Raw genomic sequence first — 17,628 nt, 5'->3', positions numbered from 1 at the left:
GTCATATATGCCTTTGCCCTTCCTTGGCTCCTTGCTGTGAAGGCCAGTTATAGGTGGAGGCAGGGGCCATTTGTTTGTCTATTTACAATACAAACCAGTACAGGGTTGGTTTATGATTTAGCAATGTATTAAAACCAAAATGACATAGAACACCCCCCCACCCCCTTATATTCCAACTACGCATGTAGCCTGGGTGCACATTAGAGGGAGTGCAGTGAGCATGTAGCCCCTTGCTTTTGGTACCATACCAGGACACATATCACTTGGACAAAGCCCCCCTGGTTTCCAGACCTAGGCAAGTGATGTCATACACCCCAGGAGTTCTCAGGAGGGGAGGAGGAGTTTTCTCAGCTATGTACACCATTCTGCATGCATGCCTGAGCTAAGGGCAGATAGATTCCAGGAAGTAAATGCTACATGAATCATCTGCCCTTACTCAAGATGGCCACGGTCAGAACTGCTATAAGGTGTTTTTCAAAGTGATTTCCCAGCAAAATAAAGCATGGAGACATGGATCGATGGATGAGTTTGCTTTGAATAATAAAAATAAATGAAATTGCGTTTTTAGTTTGTGGTGCTCATATGCAGTGTAGTTCTGCTTTAACCACTTCCCGACCGCCGCATGTATATGTACGTCCACAGAATGGCACGTACAGGCAAATGGGCGTACAGGTACGTCCTTGCCTTTCCGCGGGTCGGGGGTCCGATCGGGACCCCCCCCCGCTACATGCGGCGGTCGGATTCCCGCGGGGAGCCATCCGGGACGACGGCGCAGCTATTCGTTTATAGCCGCTCCGTCGCGATCGCTCCCCGGAGCTGAAGAACGGGGAGAGCCTTATGTAAACACGGCTTCCCCGTTCTTCACTGTGGCGGCTGCATCGATTGCGTGATCCCTTTTATAGGGAGACTCGATCAATGACGTCAGTCCTACAGCCACACCCCCCTACAGTTGTAAACACACACTAGGTGAACCCTAACTCCTACAGCGCCCCCTAGTGGTTAACTCCCAAACTTCAACTGTCATTTTCACAATAAACAATGCAATTTAAATGCATTTTTTTCTGTGAAAATGACAATGGTCCCAAAAATGTGTCAAAATTGTCCGCCATAATGCCGCAGTCACGAAAAAAAAATCGCTGATCGCTGCCACTAGTAGTAAAAAATAAATAAATAAATAAAACTATCCCCTATTTTGTAAATGCTATAAATTTTGCGCAAACCAATCGATAAATGCTTATTGAGATTTTTTTTACCAAAAATATGTAGAAGAATACGTATCGGCCTAAACTGAGGAAAAAAATAAATGTTATATATGTTTTTGGGGGATATTTATTACAGCAAAAAGTAAAAATTATTGCATTTTTTTCAAAATTGTCGCTCTATTTTTGTTTATAGCGCAAAAAATAAAAACTGCAGAGGTGATCAAATACCACCAAAAGAAAGCTCTATTTGTGGGGAAAAAAGTACATCAATTTTGTTTGGAAGCCACGTCGCACGACCGCGCAATTGTCTGTTAAAGCGACGCAGTGCCGAATTGTAAAAACGCCTTTGGGCATTTAGCAGCATATTGGTCCGGGGCTTAAGTGGTTAATATTTGAATACCTAAGTGTGCATAGTCTGGATGCAGATTCACTTTAATTCCAGTAACCCAGAACAGTATGTAGTACGGGTTGATTGTCATCCTACTTACAAAGAATTCATGATTTTAGACTTCATAATTATATGCTTCTTGCATATGGCAATCCCTGAATCTTTCTGTTTGATTTCTGTAACTAAAATGAAAGACAGACAATTAAAGGACACCATAAAGAGCAGGATACAGACATAGAATAGTATCTCCCGTGCACAGAGCTGATTTGAAACTGGTGCCAAAACTGCAAAGAAAAGCAGAGTGGGCAAACAGGAAGCACAGTAGAAAACATTTCACATTCTTATCAAACTCATTTAAATTAAGAATGACATGCACAGTCAATCCTAACATTTAGAAAAATAATGTATACTTTACTTGCCCCACTATTACCAGTGTTTCTTTCTTGGCTCAAGCCTAATGGAGATGATGCAGAGCTACCAATGGCCTTACATACAGAGGTCTAATTTATAAGTTAAAATGTATGTAAACCCTCACATACAGTATACCCAGCGAAGTGAACAGCCTCAGATGATACACAGGGATGACACAAATCTCCCTACATAAGTTTTTCATGTATATCTGCCTTCTTCAGCTTTATATATCCTTTAGAAAGTGCTCTTTGTGTTAAGGTTTTTCTCTTCCTTTTCTCTTCCTGGTTAGCACTCTCTCCTCATTGGCAAAGGAAGAAAGCAATGTGCACAGCTCTGTTCTTAGATGGCAAGCTGACTGCTATTTTATTAACCACCCCCGACACACACTTCTATCTCTCGTCTCAGAAGGCAGATAACAGAGCTACTGAGCAAGAGACAGCTATGGGACTTGGCTCTTTCGACAGAGATAAGAAAACACTACAGATATATGTGCCCAGCTTAAATTTCATGAATTGGGTTTACATCCACTTTAACCACTTCCCGCCCGGCCTATAGCAGATTGACGGCTGGGAAGTGGTTCTGTTATCCTGACTGGGCGTCATATGACGTCCAGCAGGATAACAGCGCGGCGATCGCAAGTGCAGCGTGTCATTCTGACACGCCGCATCTACAATCGTGGTAAGAAGCCTCTAACAGAGGCTTCTTACCACGTGATCAGCTGTGGCAAATCAAAGCTGATCATCGCATGAACCAGTAAGTGCCGGAAAATGTCATTCCTCGGTTTGCGCTGACAGGGAGAGCCGAGCGGCGGCTCTCCCTGTCATGGGGGGGGGGGGTCTGTGCTGATAATCAGCAGATTGATTATCAGCACAGCCCCATCAGATGTGCCCTTCAGCTGCTAAAAAGTGTCCATAAGCTGCCAGTCAGTGCCCCTAAAAAAACGTCTGACAGTGCCCTTAACAGTGCCAATCAGTGCCCATATCAGTACTAATTGGTGCCCACCACAGTGCCAGTCAGTGCCCATCACAGAGCCAATTAGTTCCCAGCAGTGAAACCTGTCAGTAACTCATCATCAGGGCTGCCTATCACTGCCACCTGTCAGTGCCAGTCAGTGCCCATCAGTGCCACCTACCAGTGCTCATCAGTGCCACCTATTGGTTGCCATCAATGCTGCATATCAGTGCCACCTATAAGTGCCCATCAATTCTACATATCAGTGCATCCTTCTCAGTGCCCATCAGTGCCACCTTATCAGTGCCAACTCATCAGTGCCCATCATTGCCGCCTATGTTTTATGTTTTTTTTTTCAAAAATGTTGTTCTTTTTTAATTTGTTTAGCAAAAAATAAAAACCACAGAGGTGATCAAATACCACTAAAAGAAAGCTCTATTTGTGGGAAAAAAATTTAAAAATGAAGTTTGGGTACAGTGTAGCATGACCGAGCAATTGTCATTCAAATTGCGACAGAGCTGAAAGCTGAAAATTATCCTGGGAGGGAAGGGGCGAAAGTGCCTGGTATTGAAGTGGTTAATAAATGTAGTAACACAAAGAATCCAATCAGAACTTGCTCTGAAGCCAGAATGCTACATAAGGGATTTTAATTGGCTGCTACAACGTACTGTCTCTAAAGCCCCCCGTACACACAGAACGAATGTTGGGCGACATCGGCCGATTAAATATAAACAGGCCGACATTTGGCATGTCTAAAAAAGGTCTGCCGACTGGCTTCCGATCAGCGCTCTCAGCCAATGTTCTGGAAGGGGGGTCCTCCCCTTGTCAGAACACAATAGAACAGCAGGGGAGAGCGCTGTACTAACATCAAAATGTTATTACAGCGGCTCAGACCTGAGCTGTCAGTTTTTTTTTCATTCAGCCCACTGGGTTGGATGAAAAAAAAACTAGCAGCCTGTATTAGACTTAAGGATTAATAAAGCGACACAAAACATTAAAGTGTAAAGTCTTAAAAAAAACATGAAATCGTGGTAACTGCCTGGATCCTTTACATCTAGTGTGATTTACTATGCAGTTATAAGTTACAGACAAAGATAATGACATACTGCAGGTTTGAATTTAGTAACACACGGGCCCATAATCACCATATCCATTAAACATTATGGTATTCAAGAATGACTTACAGGATCAGAGTATGTCCCCTTAGCCTAATGAACTGGGCAAAGCTTTATTACCTTAGAATAGCCAATTATTTTCAATGCTATTAACAGGATTTTTTCTTCTACATCATTGGGTGATTAAATGAATACACCTCATTCACTAAGCTAATTAAGCATTCACTTTTCAAAGTGAACATCTTCTACTCCATTAATAAATTAACTGCGAAGGGCCAGTAAAATTTGCTTACAATGACACATTTATTCAAGTGACCCTGTCAGATTGGCTTAAAGTGATTGTAAGTGTAGCGCCTGTGTACTTTCAGTCCAGGTGCTATTCTAAATTTAGAGGGGGATGAGAGAGTTAGTTAACTCTCATCCAAGTGATTTTATTCAAATTGGGCCTCTGTTCTAGCTGGGCTGTGCTGTCGGTCCATTCTGTGTTTCTGAGGTGCTTTTCCCACCCCGGGGCGGCAGTGGAGTTCAGGCTGGAGTGCCTCTTGCCAGCAGCCAATCAGGAGGGGTTTTCCCTTGCGGGGCATGCTGGGGGAGGGTACTTCTTGAGCGGACGCCATTAGGCGAAGGAGTCCAGTTCTTGTTCCGGGTGTGGCGCCCACCTTCAGGGCGACCACACATCACGGGCCCCGGCGATATGGCCTACCAGGCCGGGGCGCACGTGCTACGTGGTGTTCTTGGTTCCGGGACCATATTGGCCCGGGACAACAAGCTATGGCGGGGCCCCAGTGATCGACTGGGTTCCCAAGTTCTGAGGAGAGATCCCAAGTGAGATAGCTGTTCGGTGAGGAGTCAGCCTGAGGAGAGCCAAGAGAGGCAGGCAATCCAACAGGGCCTCGACAATTCATCGGGGATCAGGGTGACCAGACACTGAGAGGTTGTATGTGAGCAACCTGTCAGTCGGTGGCCCAAAACAAGAAAACTACCTGAGGGAGATTCAGGCTCCAATATTACTGAGCAAAATATTAATTCACTATCTACATTCTAGAGAAGGGCATGTGGCAGAGGTTCCACTCAAAAGTTAATTTCTACCAAGTCTGTGGCAGAGACTTGTTTCTCCTCAAGGTTCCGAGTGATACCCTGGCTGCCAGGTCGGTGTGAGAGGCCTGTCCAGGTACACTATACCCACTCCGGCTGGAGTGGCGACGCAGTTAAAGTGTCGTTGGAAGCAGGATTGTTTCTGTCTTTGTTAGGCCTGAATCTGCAATTCTCCTCCTCACCCATCTTTTGCCTATCTACCTCAAGTTTACTGTTTACCGTTTGGGATGAAAGAAAAGAAGCTGGGATAGCCGCACTCCAAAAAAAAAACTGTTTACCGTGTTGGGCAAGTATAAAAGCACAAGAAAGACACCTGCTGCTTGGACATTCCATTATTGTTGCTCTCATCTATCTACCCCTAGACGCTCATAGAGGTAACACGCCATCCCAATCTATAACCAGCGGCTCCTCCGGGGGTAGCGCTACATAAGGCTTTGTTTTTGTATTTTATTTTTATAAAAAACATGTCATACTTATCTACACAGTGCAGTTCATTTTGCACCGATCCTCGACTTCTGGGGTCCCTCGGCGGCTCTCGCTGCTCCTCCCCACATCTTGTAACCCCCTAGGAGAAGCGCTCTCCCAGGGAGTTACCTTACGACTGCACGTCATTGGATTTGATAGATCACTTCAAATACTTTAAAACGATTCTATCATGCAAATTGATAGAAAGTAACTGGAAAACTAGAACACTGTTTAACATCCATTTCCAAGCGTAATTCGCTTAAAGGAGTTGTAAAGGAAAAAAAATGTTTTTGCTGAAATGACTGTTTACAGGATATAGGAGACATAATAGTTAACTGATTCCTTTTAAAAATAGATAAAATTCAATCATATAATGTACCTACAGTTTCAGTTTTGTTTTTGCATGCTGTTTCCTGGTTCTGTGATGTACAGAGACTCAGAGCCAATACAGGGCAGTGATGGTTTGTAAAACGAAACTGATTGGTGTTGAGGGGTTTTAGACACACAGTAATCACACCTCCTTGATTAGTGACCACAGAGAGAAAGCTCCCATGAGTTTTCTCATCAGGAAACAGACAACCAGGAAGTGTTCAGAACAGAGAAGGATTACAGCAACATCAGAGCAAAAACGAACAATGAGGACATGAAACCAGGACTGCAGTAAGGTAAAGAAAGCGATTTAGCAAAAAAAAAAATTCCTTTAGTGACCCTTTAGTGTAAATACTTTTGGTTATCACAGTTTCAGATCAAGCCATTATAATGGCACTTTCATTGTGACTTCCTGTTTCCTATTTCCTAATTAATAAATCGGTTTTAGCCCAGTCTTCCTAAGTGAGCTCACAGAGATCAAGGCTGAGGCCCAGCACTGTTGTGAAATAGAATATAATTTCTGATGCTTTAGAGGAAAATTAATGGTCTATCACTGTCAAAGAGTCCTTAGCAATGAATAACATCTGTTTCCTGCCAACTACTTTGTCCAAGAAAGAGCTTTCTGGAATAGCTGAATAGTGTTTCCCATAAAAATGCAGCAAGCAGTCCCTTTCTGATCATGCAGCGGTGGGTAATGTGATTAGCACAATCAGAATAACGTATAATGGTGCTGCGGCAACAAACTGTAAAGCAGTTCCAAAAATCTGGAGGATGGTTACAGTGAGGTTTTCTTTTTACATAGTGTCACCAGTGTATTACAGTGGGTGTGGTGATGATCAGGGATACTGACTGTCCACAGTATGTAAAAAAAAAAGTATTACTATGGTAATACTGTATTGCTCTGGTCACTGTGTGTAAATAATGTATAAAAAATAAAATAATTTAAAAATAAATGTTAATTAATTTTTTCAGATTTTTTTTTTTTTTTACACACTGTGACCAGAGTAATAGTGTGTTACCATAGTAACACTCTACTGCTCTGGGGAAGTGATCAGGTTTTTTTTTTTTTTTTACACATTACGATTGTTTATAAGCAACCATTTTTACTGAATGTAATTGATTTGTTCAGTCTGTTTTGTTGTGATTAGCTATGATTGGTCACATATAATCACATTGTACAGATGGGCTGGGATTTTCCCTGTGTGTGCAATATGTGATCAGTGTGACCAATCACAGCTAGCAACTGTCATGTGACCTGCCGTGATTGGTTACAGCGGTCACATGGTACCCACAGTGGGCCAGGACACTGATCAGTCATCGGCTGCAGCCGGTGACAGTTTGACGAATGTATCGCCTAGCCATCATTTGACTATAGGCTGGGTGGGAAGTGGTTAAAATGTCTTGTTATCAATAGAGTAAACAAGCACTGGTGTTCAGTGTTTTTATTTTTTCCTCACTGACAACAGGGCATTTTTCTTTCTGCTGACCACAGACACTAGACATTTTTCCTCCCACTGATCTCTACTGCTGAGGTTTTTTTTACACCTACTGACCAAAGGTGCTGGGCAATTTGCTTCTGATGAACAAAAAAAAATGGGACACAATGATACATACTGCTAACCACTGCACACTTTATATTGTATTGATGAAAACCCCTTAGTGCCGACTGTACGCACATATGCGACCTCGGCTTTAAGGGGTCATACCGAGAAGATGCCTGCAGCAGCAGGCATCACCCCGGTACCGGTTTTCGTTAGGGACAACAACCAATGTGACTAAAAGCCGCTCGGCTGTTATCCTGATGGAGCAGCCTCCCGTCCCACCAGGAGACCCGAACCACGATCCAGCACTTCCACCGACTACAGCGAGCCTGGAATGAATCCTAAAACGGCTTAGATCAAGTCTCCTATGTGTAAACACGGAAGCAATGTCACAACGTCACTTGCAGTTTACGCGGCTGCCGATGGCGGTGTTTTAAAAAATATTTGAGCATTCAGAATCAACGTTTTTGGCGATCTAAATACTTTGAGGTTCAAAAGGAGGGATTTGGGGACTTTTAAGAGTACCTTTCACCACCTATTACTCTCACAAGGGATGTTTACATTCCTTGTCACAGCATTAAAAGTTATCTTTTTTTTTTTTTAAAGACAATGTAAAAAAAAAAAAAAAAAAAATAAGTTATATATTTTTTTAAAACGCCCCTGTCCCTGTGAGCTTGCACAGCAAAAGAAAACGCCCGCGCAAGTCGCGCCCACAATAGTGTGGGTTTAAATCACACATGAGAGGTATTGCCACGATGATCAGAGCGAGAGCAATAATTCTAGCACTAGACCTCCTCTGTAACTCTAACCTGGTATCCGTAATTTTTTGAAGGCGTTGCCTATAGAGTAGAGTAGAAGTACCGTTTGTTGCCATTCCACAAGTGTGTGCAATTTCAAAGCATGACATGTTGGGTATCTATTTACTCTGCGTAACATCATCTTTCACATTATACAGAAACATTGGACTAACTTTACTGTTTAGTTTCTTTTTACTTCATGAAAGTGACTTTTTTCCCAAAAAATTGCATTTGAAAGGCCGCTGCACAAATACAGTGTGCCATAAAATATTGCAACATTTGCCATTTTATTCTCTAGGGTCTCTGCTAAAAATATATAATGTTTGGGGTTTATAAGTTATTTTCTAGCAAAAAATTAGGATTTTAACTTGTAAGCAACAAATGTCAGAAATAGGCTTAGGCATTAAAGGGTTAATAACAGTGCTTAAGACTGTACAATACATATTCCTGAACAAAGGGGCAGATCCACAGAGCGAGTATCTACTGATACGCCGCCGTACTTTCAAATTACCTGCGTCGTATCTTTAGTTTGAATCCTCAAACCAAGATACAACGGCATCTGGGTTAGATCCGACAGGCGTACGGCTTCGTACGCCTTCGGATCTTAGATGCAATACTTCGGCGTCCGCTGGGTGGAGTTTGCGTCGTTTTCCGCGTCGAGTATGCAAATTTGCTATTTCCGACGATCCACGAACGTACGCGCGGCCGTCACATTCTTTTACGTCGTCTCTAGTCGGCTTTTTCCGGTGTATAGTTAAAGCTGGTGTTTTGCGGCGCATAGTTAGACTTGCCATGTTAAGTATGGCTGTCGTTCCCGCGTTTGATTTGAATTTTTTTTTTTTTTGTAAGTCGTCCGTGAATCGGGATGGACGTAATTCACGTCTATGTTAAAAAAAATTACGTCCTAGCTACGTCATTTAGCGCAATGCATGGGGGGAAATTTAGGGACGGCGCATGCGCAGTTCATTTGGCGCGGGGACGCGCTTCATTTAAATGAAACACGCCCCCTAATCGCCGATTTGAATTACGCGCCGTTACGCCCCTAATCGGCGATTTGAATTACGCGCCATTACGCCGCCCGAGATAGACTACACCGCCGTAACTTACGGCGCAAAATCTTTGAGGATTCGAAGTCTGGCAAAGTAAGTTAAAGCGGCGTAGCGTATCTCCCATACGCTGCGCCGGTGCAGATCTCTGTGGATCTGCCCCAATGTGTTTATTGTCTCAGCATCTGCTGGTTGCTAAGTAGTTTCCAACAGTTTTGTACAAGTTCTTCTTTAAGGTAGGCTTAAAGTGTTAACTCTTTATCCATGTTCTCTCCTTAAAAAAAGATCCTTTGGTTTATATGTGTCTGTGAAACTCTTGATTGTGGTACAGTGATTAGGGATAATTTTGTGGGTACAATGAGAGTGCAGCATTTGTGGTTAGTGTATACAATGAGTAGTCTCTGACTGTATGTAAATATGTAAGCATTGGGATTGGCGGTGTTATTTCTAATGCTGTAAAAGAAGAAACCAGGCCACAAGAGGCTTCAATCAGGAAATCCACAGGAAGCAATAAATGCATCCAAGCCAAACGTCTGTTCTGTTGCTCATGTAGCATTTAAACCAGGGCCAGATTCATGGGATGAGATGCAAATGTAAGAGAACTGTTGTAACTCATCGGGCGCACATGCGCATACGGAACCTGGCTGATCGCAGTTGCGCCAATGTGCATGCGCAAAAGAATGTGCGCACTCGCGGGAGCGGCTGGACAGTTCCCTTTGGTGCCAAACGGCCTATTTAAAGAGAGCTCTGACCCTTGATCAATGCTGACTGGTCTTCAGCTTCAGTCGTTTCCCTGTGACCTGCCTGTATCCTATTTAATCATCTGTTGCTGACCTGGCTTACCACTGACATACCCTTTGGATTCCGATTATACTGTCGATTACTGGTTCCTGATTTTGGCTTATGTCTGACGTTGCTTCTGTCTGATGCCCTGGTACTTTGCTGCCCCCTCGCGGCTGATTCTGGCTGATCCTCTAAACTTGCTCCTGTCTAGCTCCACACCTTCTCAGAGTACCTGAGCTGGCTTTCTCTCTTCCAAGCTCCATTAAACACAGTGCACTCCTGTCTTCTGTGTGCTAGAAGCCTTGGCAAGCCACATTTCCTGAAACTCCAAGCCTGGTGGAGTTCCCCTTTAATCCCGGTTAATCTACCCAGCATCATCACAGTTCCGGACTTGATGTTCTGCCTGAATCTCTGAGTCTACAACCTCTGCCACAAGTTCTGCAACCTACACCTACAGGCACTCATGTTCCTCCTGTCCCTTGGCACCCTCTGTCTCACTCTTAATGGGGCCTGGGCTGGAGATACAAGGGGGACCGACCAGATCACATCAGACTTTGGCCAAGGTACGTGACACAAAGACTTCCAACCCACGGGAAACACAAGTGGATAAGAGATGCTGATGAAGAGATGACATAGAAACAGATTTATAGAACTGAGATCTGAGTTGGGACTAATTTAAAGAGTAGTTGTTGAATGGGGGTGTTGGAATACATTGTTAATGTATTTTGTGCAACAACTGCATCAGCCAGTCGATGGCAGCATTTATACGTTTTTAGCTGCATCTATGGATAAAACTATATGCCTTTTCTCTGTAATAAAAGTTCCTGTATCCAGTTGGATCTGAAAGACCAGCAGTCTAGACTGCTGTTTGCAGAAGATAGAGGGTTGAGACTTCCAGCGATCATCTAGCTTGTTTTTTTCTAGGGACACACAAACTCCTCAGCAGTATTCTGTCCCTAGGTGGCTGGTCTTGCACTCTTACTTTTAGATCAAAGTTCTTTATATTCTGTTGGCATCATCCTGGTATAACCACTTGAAGCCCAGCAACGTACGGGTATGTCGCTGGTTGGCAAGTGGATCTTTATGTTCTGAGTTGGTAAATAAACAGTGGTGGGAGCAGCTTTTTAGTTAGTTTGCTTGTTATAAGCATGGACTACAGCTAGCAATGGGTTTGCTCCAATGTTGTTTCTTTTCGGCAGAGAGAGTCCAAAGCATATAAAGTGAATATCAATCTGTGCAATCTTGTGAAATAAAGTGTGTAATTTTTTCTAAAATAATTAATAACTGCTATCACTAACAAGTGTTCTCACTTCACTTAAAAGGTGCAAATAATCAATAAACAGTGCTGCGCTATAAAAAAACATCATCAATAATAATAAAAGTGTAACTAAAAATGGTAATCAATAAACATATTGCTGAAAGTTCGTAAATAGTTACTGTGACTGATTCATCAACGGTGCAAAAATCCAAAGTGCTTCACCAGTCTCACAGGCTGGTCACCTCACACCTGAATAAAATCAGCAGTGTTCCCCTCTGGTGATAGTAGAGAAGGCTGGTGTGGTGCTGGTAATCATTTTCCTCCTTCAACTCGCTTATTCTCATGGGATAAAAACCCTGATCATCTCACCAAATATTTGGATATGCAAAAAAGGAAGGCAGAATCTAGTGCTCTCTGTTTAAAATGTTTAACTATATATAAAAAAGGTAAGTTATAAAACTCACAAAGATGGCACTGTAAGCCGTGCAATCAGACATAATAGGTCTCAAGATGGCCGTGATGAAACGTCAATACGCAGGCTCCGTCCCCTAGATGCGTATCGTCAAAGCATTGGCTTCTTCAGTAGAGGTCTATCCAGAAGTGTGCGATTGAATTTTTCTGGCTAGGGGTCTCCTTGGGGGTGGTAAGGAGTAATGTTCTTGATTTTAAAATACTGAGTAGATCTAGCAGTCTTTGAATGGGCTTACTGTCAAAGGTTGCTTCCTGGTTGGAATGGATACACTGAGGCAGGCTGTAATGGATAAAGATAAAAATAAAAAATTTGAAGTACTGTGCATAAGATACAACAAAATAATGTACAAAGGAAAGCAGCAGCACACAAAGAGGTACATGGTACCATACAACTACAAAACAAAAAACATATACAAATATAAACAAGTGCAAAATAATCATATATTAAGTAGGGATAAATAAAGTCCATCATCCAACAAATGTCCTTGAAAAGGTAGGAGATCCGTATCCACCAGTGTGAGGTCCTCCTTAAGGCTGGGTTCACACTTATGCCCTGTACACATAATCAGAATTTCCGATGGGATAAAATCCGATTGAATTTTCCGTCGGAATTCCGTTCAAGCTGTCTTGCATACACAATCAGACCAAATTCCGACCTTCCAAAACGCGGTGACGTAAAACACTATGACAAGCCGAGAAAAATTAAGTTCCAAGCATGCGTTGACTTAATTCTGAGCATGCGTGTTTTTTTCTCCGTTCCACACAGATGATCAGAATTTAATTTAAAACATGTTCTATTTCTAAACTCCAACGGAAAAAAGTCAGATGGGGCCCACACACGGTCGGAATATCCGATAAAAAAAAATTCCATCTGACTTTTTTAATCGGAAATTCCAATTGTGTGTACAAGGCATTATGCAAATTGGATGTGTGATTCCCCGCATCCAGTTCGCATGACAGAAGACTGATTTGTTCTCAATGGAGCTGGTTCACATATCTCCGGGGAGGCTGTGGTCCGCACTGGAAAAGGGTTCTGTGCGTCTTTGGCTCAGTTTCAGGCAAAAATTCAGACCGGATACACCCCCAAAATGGAGAACAGGGATGCACCGGACCTCTTGCTGTGAGCCGCGGCGGCAGCTGGTGTGAGCCAGGCCTAAAGAATTGTGCTTTTCAAATCTCATATTTGAAACGCCCAGTGCTCTTTCTACCAAAGCACATCTATGACCTCAAATGGATGGATACTCAGTGCTCCTCAGGAAGCTTTACCATTAACCGATTGACAGGAGAACAGAAAAAGGCAGCAACAAACTCTCATAGTGTGAATCTGTATAGTATTATTTATTAAAATTGTGTGAAAACTTACAATTTCCTAGGAGAAAAAAAACGCCATAATGCTTCTAAATTTTCCAGAATCCACTCTATGTGGTTAGGCTGTGAAAAAGTTTCACAAATGTGGTATCCTCATATTTGGTAGTAGGAGTACAATGTGTTTTGGGGTGTAATTCCAAGTATGTCCATGCTGTGTGTTTTAAATAGCTTATTAATTGACAACTTTGTGAAAAAATTTAAAAATATAATTTTTTTCCCTTCATGCGCTAAAAATGTTTGCCATTTTTTTTTTCCAGAAAACTTATTCAGCATTTCAGAAAATACCTTGGGGTGTTTTCATTCTAAATGTGTCATTTTGTTGGGCGTTTCCAGTGTCCTGGTGCTCCAGGGCCTCCAAAAAATGCTTTAAGCAGCCAGGAAATTAGATGTGTACTGTATGCCCCTGGAAGCCTGGAAGTTCTGCTTGGATTTTAGGCTGTTCTTTGTGGCTGTGAAAAAAAGAATGACTTTGCTATATGTGAGAAATAACTTGTTAAAATTACTCGCTGTGCCTCTCACTAAATACCTTGGACTGTCTACTTGCTAAAATGGGGTCATTTGGAAGGTATTTGTACAGTCCTGGCATTTTAGAGCCTCATTAAATGAGTTAGAAAGGCAATACATCAGGACTGATCAATTTTCAAATATAAATATATATATATATATATATATATATATATATATATATATATATATATATATATATAGTTTGTAGACACTATAACTTGTACACAGACTAAATAATAAAAACTGATTTGGTTTATTTTTACCGAGGAAATGTAGAAGAATACATATTGGCCTAAAATTATTTAAAAAAATAATTATTTGCAATTTCTTTTAAGGGAAATCAAGAAAACTTTTTTTTTTCCAAAATGTTCAGTCTTTTTTCGCTTATATAGCAAAAAATAAAAATAAAAAAAATAAAAAACCCAGTGGTGATTAAATACCACCAAAAGAAAGCTCCATCTGTCTAAAAAAAAATGATAAAAATGTCATTTGGGTACAGTGTTGCATGACTGGGTAATTGCCATCCATGCCGGATTCTGAAAAATGGTCTGGGCAGGAAGGGGGCAAAACAACCTGGTCTTGAATTGGTTAAACTGGTGCCATGATTGCTACTCCATGCTTCTAGTTTCAGAGTGGCTCCCTTCTTTTGCATCGACCTATGGACCTACCTTGCTTGCACACAACGACACAGCTCCTTAGCCTAGAATTCCAAGGCATTCCCCTGCAATCCCCTTTTCCCCGTCCTCCTTTCTCATAGCTAACAGGCTGGCTAGAGGCTACAATGTTCACTGCTAATGAAGGCTATACACGGGTCGAATTCCGAACAAATTTTCTTTTGAAAATCAGAAATTTTGTGCATTTTGTGATCCAATTGTGCCACCATTGATTTCAAAAACCCAAGCAACCAAGCCTTCAATTTCACCTCATGTTGCTACAGAAAACAAATTTCATCATCGTTTCTTTCCAGGTCACAGCTCATGCATATTTATTTTTTGATAATATTTCTTGCACGATTCTCCCATCATTGATTAAAAATTTGTTTGTTTTTCCAAAAAATGTTGATATACCCGATCTCTCAAATTCGATGGCCACACACAATTCAGCCCTTGCTGCAGCCCACTAAGGGTGCAGAATTCAAAAGAAAATTCTTAGTTACAATTTTCGTAAAAAAAAAAAATCTTTCTGGATTTGACCCATGTATGGCCTGCTTAACCCTTTCCTGTGAAGACCAGAAGTTCAGGTAAGCATCAGTGAGGGAGCAGGAGCCAGCAGCACTGAAAGTTGTAAATTGCAAGTGCTAGGGTAAGAATTTTAACAAATAGTTTATATTGGGAAAGCTTATTTTATTGTGCTCGATGTGTTAAGCTAAAAAATAAATAAAAAAAATAAAAAAGCTAAAGAAAAAAAAATATACTACTTTAGGCTATTTTATCTTTTTATTTTGCTTTGCTTCAATCACCAGTGGCTATTTTTTTTCTGAGCAATATGTAAACAGTGGAGTGACAAAAGTAGACTCATGAAAAAAAAAGTCTCTCTTCTGAAGATGAAACTAAGAAAGCCAGTCAGTAAAGCTCAACCTTATATTAATACTATTATTGAAATGTTTTCCATTTGTCACATCCTCAATAAAACAGTGTGCCGAGCTTTGCCATGGCAACCCCTATCTTACTGAAATTACACTGTAGAATCTGCTGCAGCTATGATGTGGAGAAGTGCACTGTACTTCGAATGTATAATGAGAAGGAATACTGAGGTACCATATGAGATATTTGATTAGCCTTTCTTGCAAACAGTACATGCTGTGTAGAGATGACAAGTCTCATCTGCCAATCAGGTCACATAAATAAAAACACAAACTGAATGTGATCATAAACTGAAAAATAACAACAATAAACCATTGTTTCTCTCCATCAGATTTTCTGTGTATTGCTGCACAAGAGCAAACAACTGACAGATGTTCTAACACATCCCCACTGTAAACAAAAATGACACTTGTTACAGCAGAAATGGGACTACTGCCATAGTAAAGATGAAGTGTTGGGGGAAAAAAATGTCCCATGGGATCATGACAGACAGGTAATTGTTAAAATTAATAAATATATATATAATATATATATATATATATATATATATACTTACCATTGATTGGAAGATATGATCTGACAGTTACCCAATTAACGGTCCTCTGTCACGAGCGGGTACCTATTTAAAGAAGAGGATGCGTCATTAAAACGGGCAGACAGCAAGAAGAGTACAGAGGACAGCTCTTCCCACCCCTGTCGTGGCCCTAGTTATGAGGTTTTAGTCCCTTTCAATGAAATGTTGGAGTTAATTATACATGTTGTGTTTGACTTTAAGACCTCATTCACACCTGAGCGTTTTGTGGCTTAAAGCCTGAAGCTACAAAACGCTGGAGGGGAAAAAATCTATTATTCTCTATGGAGATGGTTCACATCTCCACTCCAAAATGCCTGAAGCCAGAAGCTTCAAAACGCCTGAAGCTCAAACAAGTTCTGGGATTTTTTTTAGGCAGATTTGGGCATTTTTCTGCTTTTTACATTGGTGACCTTTTGACCTGAAAAAAACCGCGGCAAAAAATGTGACAAAAACACCCCAAAAATCACGGTAAAATTGCGAGATTTTCTGCCTAAAAAAGGCTATGCTCAGGTGTAAATGGGGCCTAAGTAATAGCTCGAGCTTAAATAGCTGAGCTATGATTATGAAAATAGAATATGTTTAATACTAAGATATGAGTAGTGCTTGATCTAATTTTAATAAAATTCATTATTTACTTTTATTGAAGTTGTTGATAATAATATTGAATATTTTATTATACCTATAATAAAGGGCCGCGGCCTATTCAAACCACAGATTCTGCCGTCATGAGTATTTATTTATTAGAGTTAAGGAGTCCTGTCTATGATCCCAATCACGTTTTACTTACCTGAAATACTGTATGTGAGTAAGGAGTCTCACCTTTACTGGCTGCATGCCTGATCTGTGTTAGAGACTTCGTAAATAGTAGACAGTTTTACATTTTGCACCTTTAAAAAACGTGTTTCCATAGCTTCCATAGTTACACCTTGATTTTCTGATTTCTTTTCTCACTTCCTACATTTTCTTTAGAAATTATTTAGTGCTAATTAATATTTTTGAAAATATTTCACACATCGGGCTGAAAATAGAGATGTACAAAATGCTCACCTCCCTGGCTCTGCAAGTCTCCAGCCTGGGTCATACCATTTTGGAACTACAGCAAGAAGTTCAATTACTTAAAGAGACAGTACGCCCAGCCCCGGAACCAGCATGTCCTGAGCCATTTGTTATGATGCCAGAGAGGTTTGACGGTAGCCGTGCATCCTTCTTGTGTTTTAAGATGGATTGTGAGCTGTTTGCTCTTAAACCTAGGACCTATGCCACGGACTATGTTAAGGTTCGTGCTTCCATCAACCTGCTCACAGGGCAAATCAAATCATGGGCTCATCAGCTGTTGCAGGAAAATAGTCCAGTCTTGGACAGCTGGGAAACCTTCATGTTTGCTCTGGACTCTCACATTCTTGTTTCCAAGAAAACCAGTGCTCCCAAATCTGCTCTCTGTTCACGTGGCCTACGGGTATTCAGGGACAGAAATACTCTGTACAGACACAACACCAAGCCAGCCCAGTATGTGCCAAGCTATGAAGCTCTGTATGTGCCCAGCCATGAAGCTCTAACACCACAAAGCCTTGATGCTCCTGTGGATGCACACACACCTACCTTGGAAGATGTGGAACCCATGGAGATCGGGGCCATTCGGTCCAAGCTATCTAAGTTAGAAAGAGAGCAGAGAAGAGGCTATGGACTTTGTTTTTACTGTGGTGT

General features: G+C 41.5%; 1 long non-coding RNA gene across 1 annotated transcript; it reads right to left on the bottom strand.

Annotated features, from left to right (window-relative positions):
- Nucleotides 1-1,654: 1,654 nt before the first annotated feature.
- On the bottom strand, nucleotides 1,655-16,164 carry LOC120937316. Its single transcript, XR_005748705.1, has 3 exons — nucleotides 15,907-16,164; nucleotides 11,664-12,172; nucleotides 1,655-1,766 (listed from the first exon to the last, which is right to left on the bottom strand). It is a non-coding gene; the product is annotated as an uncharacterized LOC120937316 (long non-coding RNA).
- Between the last annotated feature and the right edge of the window lie 1,464 nt (nucleotides 16,165-17,628).

This window comes from Rana temporaria, chromosome 4, assembly GCF_905171775.1.
Source record: "Rana temporaria chromosome 4, aRanTem1.1, whole genome shotgun sequence".
Lineage (NCBI taxonomy): Eukaryota > Metazoa > Chordata > Amphibia > Anura > Ranidae > Rana > Rana temporaria.
The sequence above is the reverse complement of the archived record's forward strand: the minus strand, read 5'-3'. Positions and strand labels throughout refer to the sequence as shown.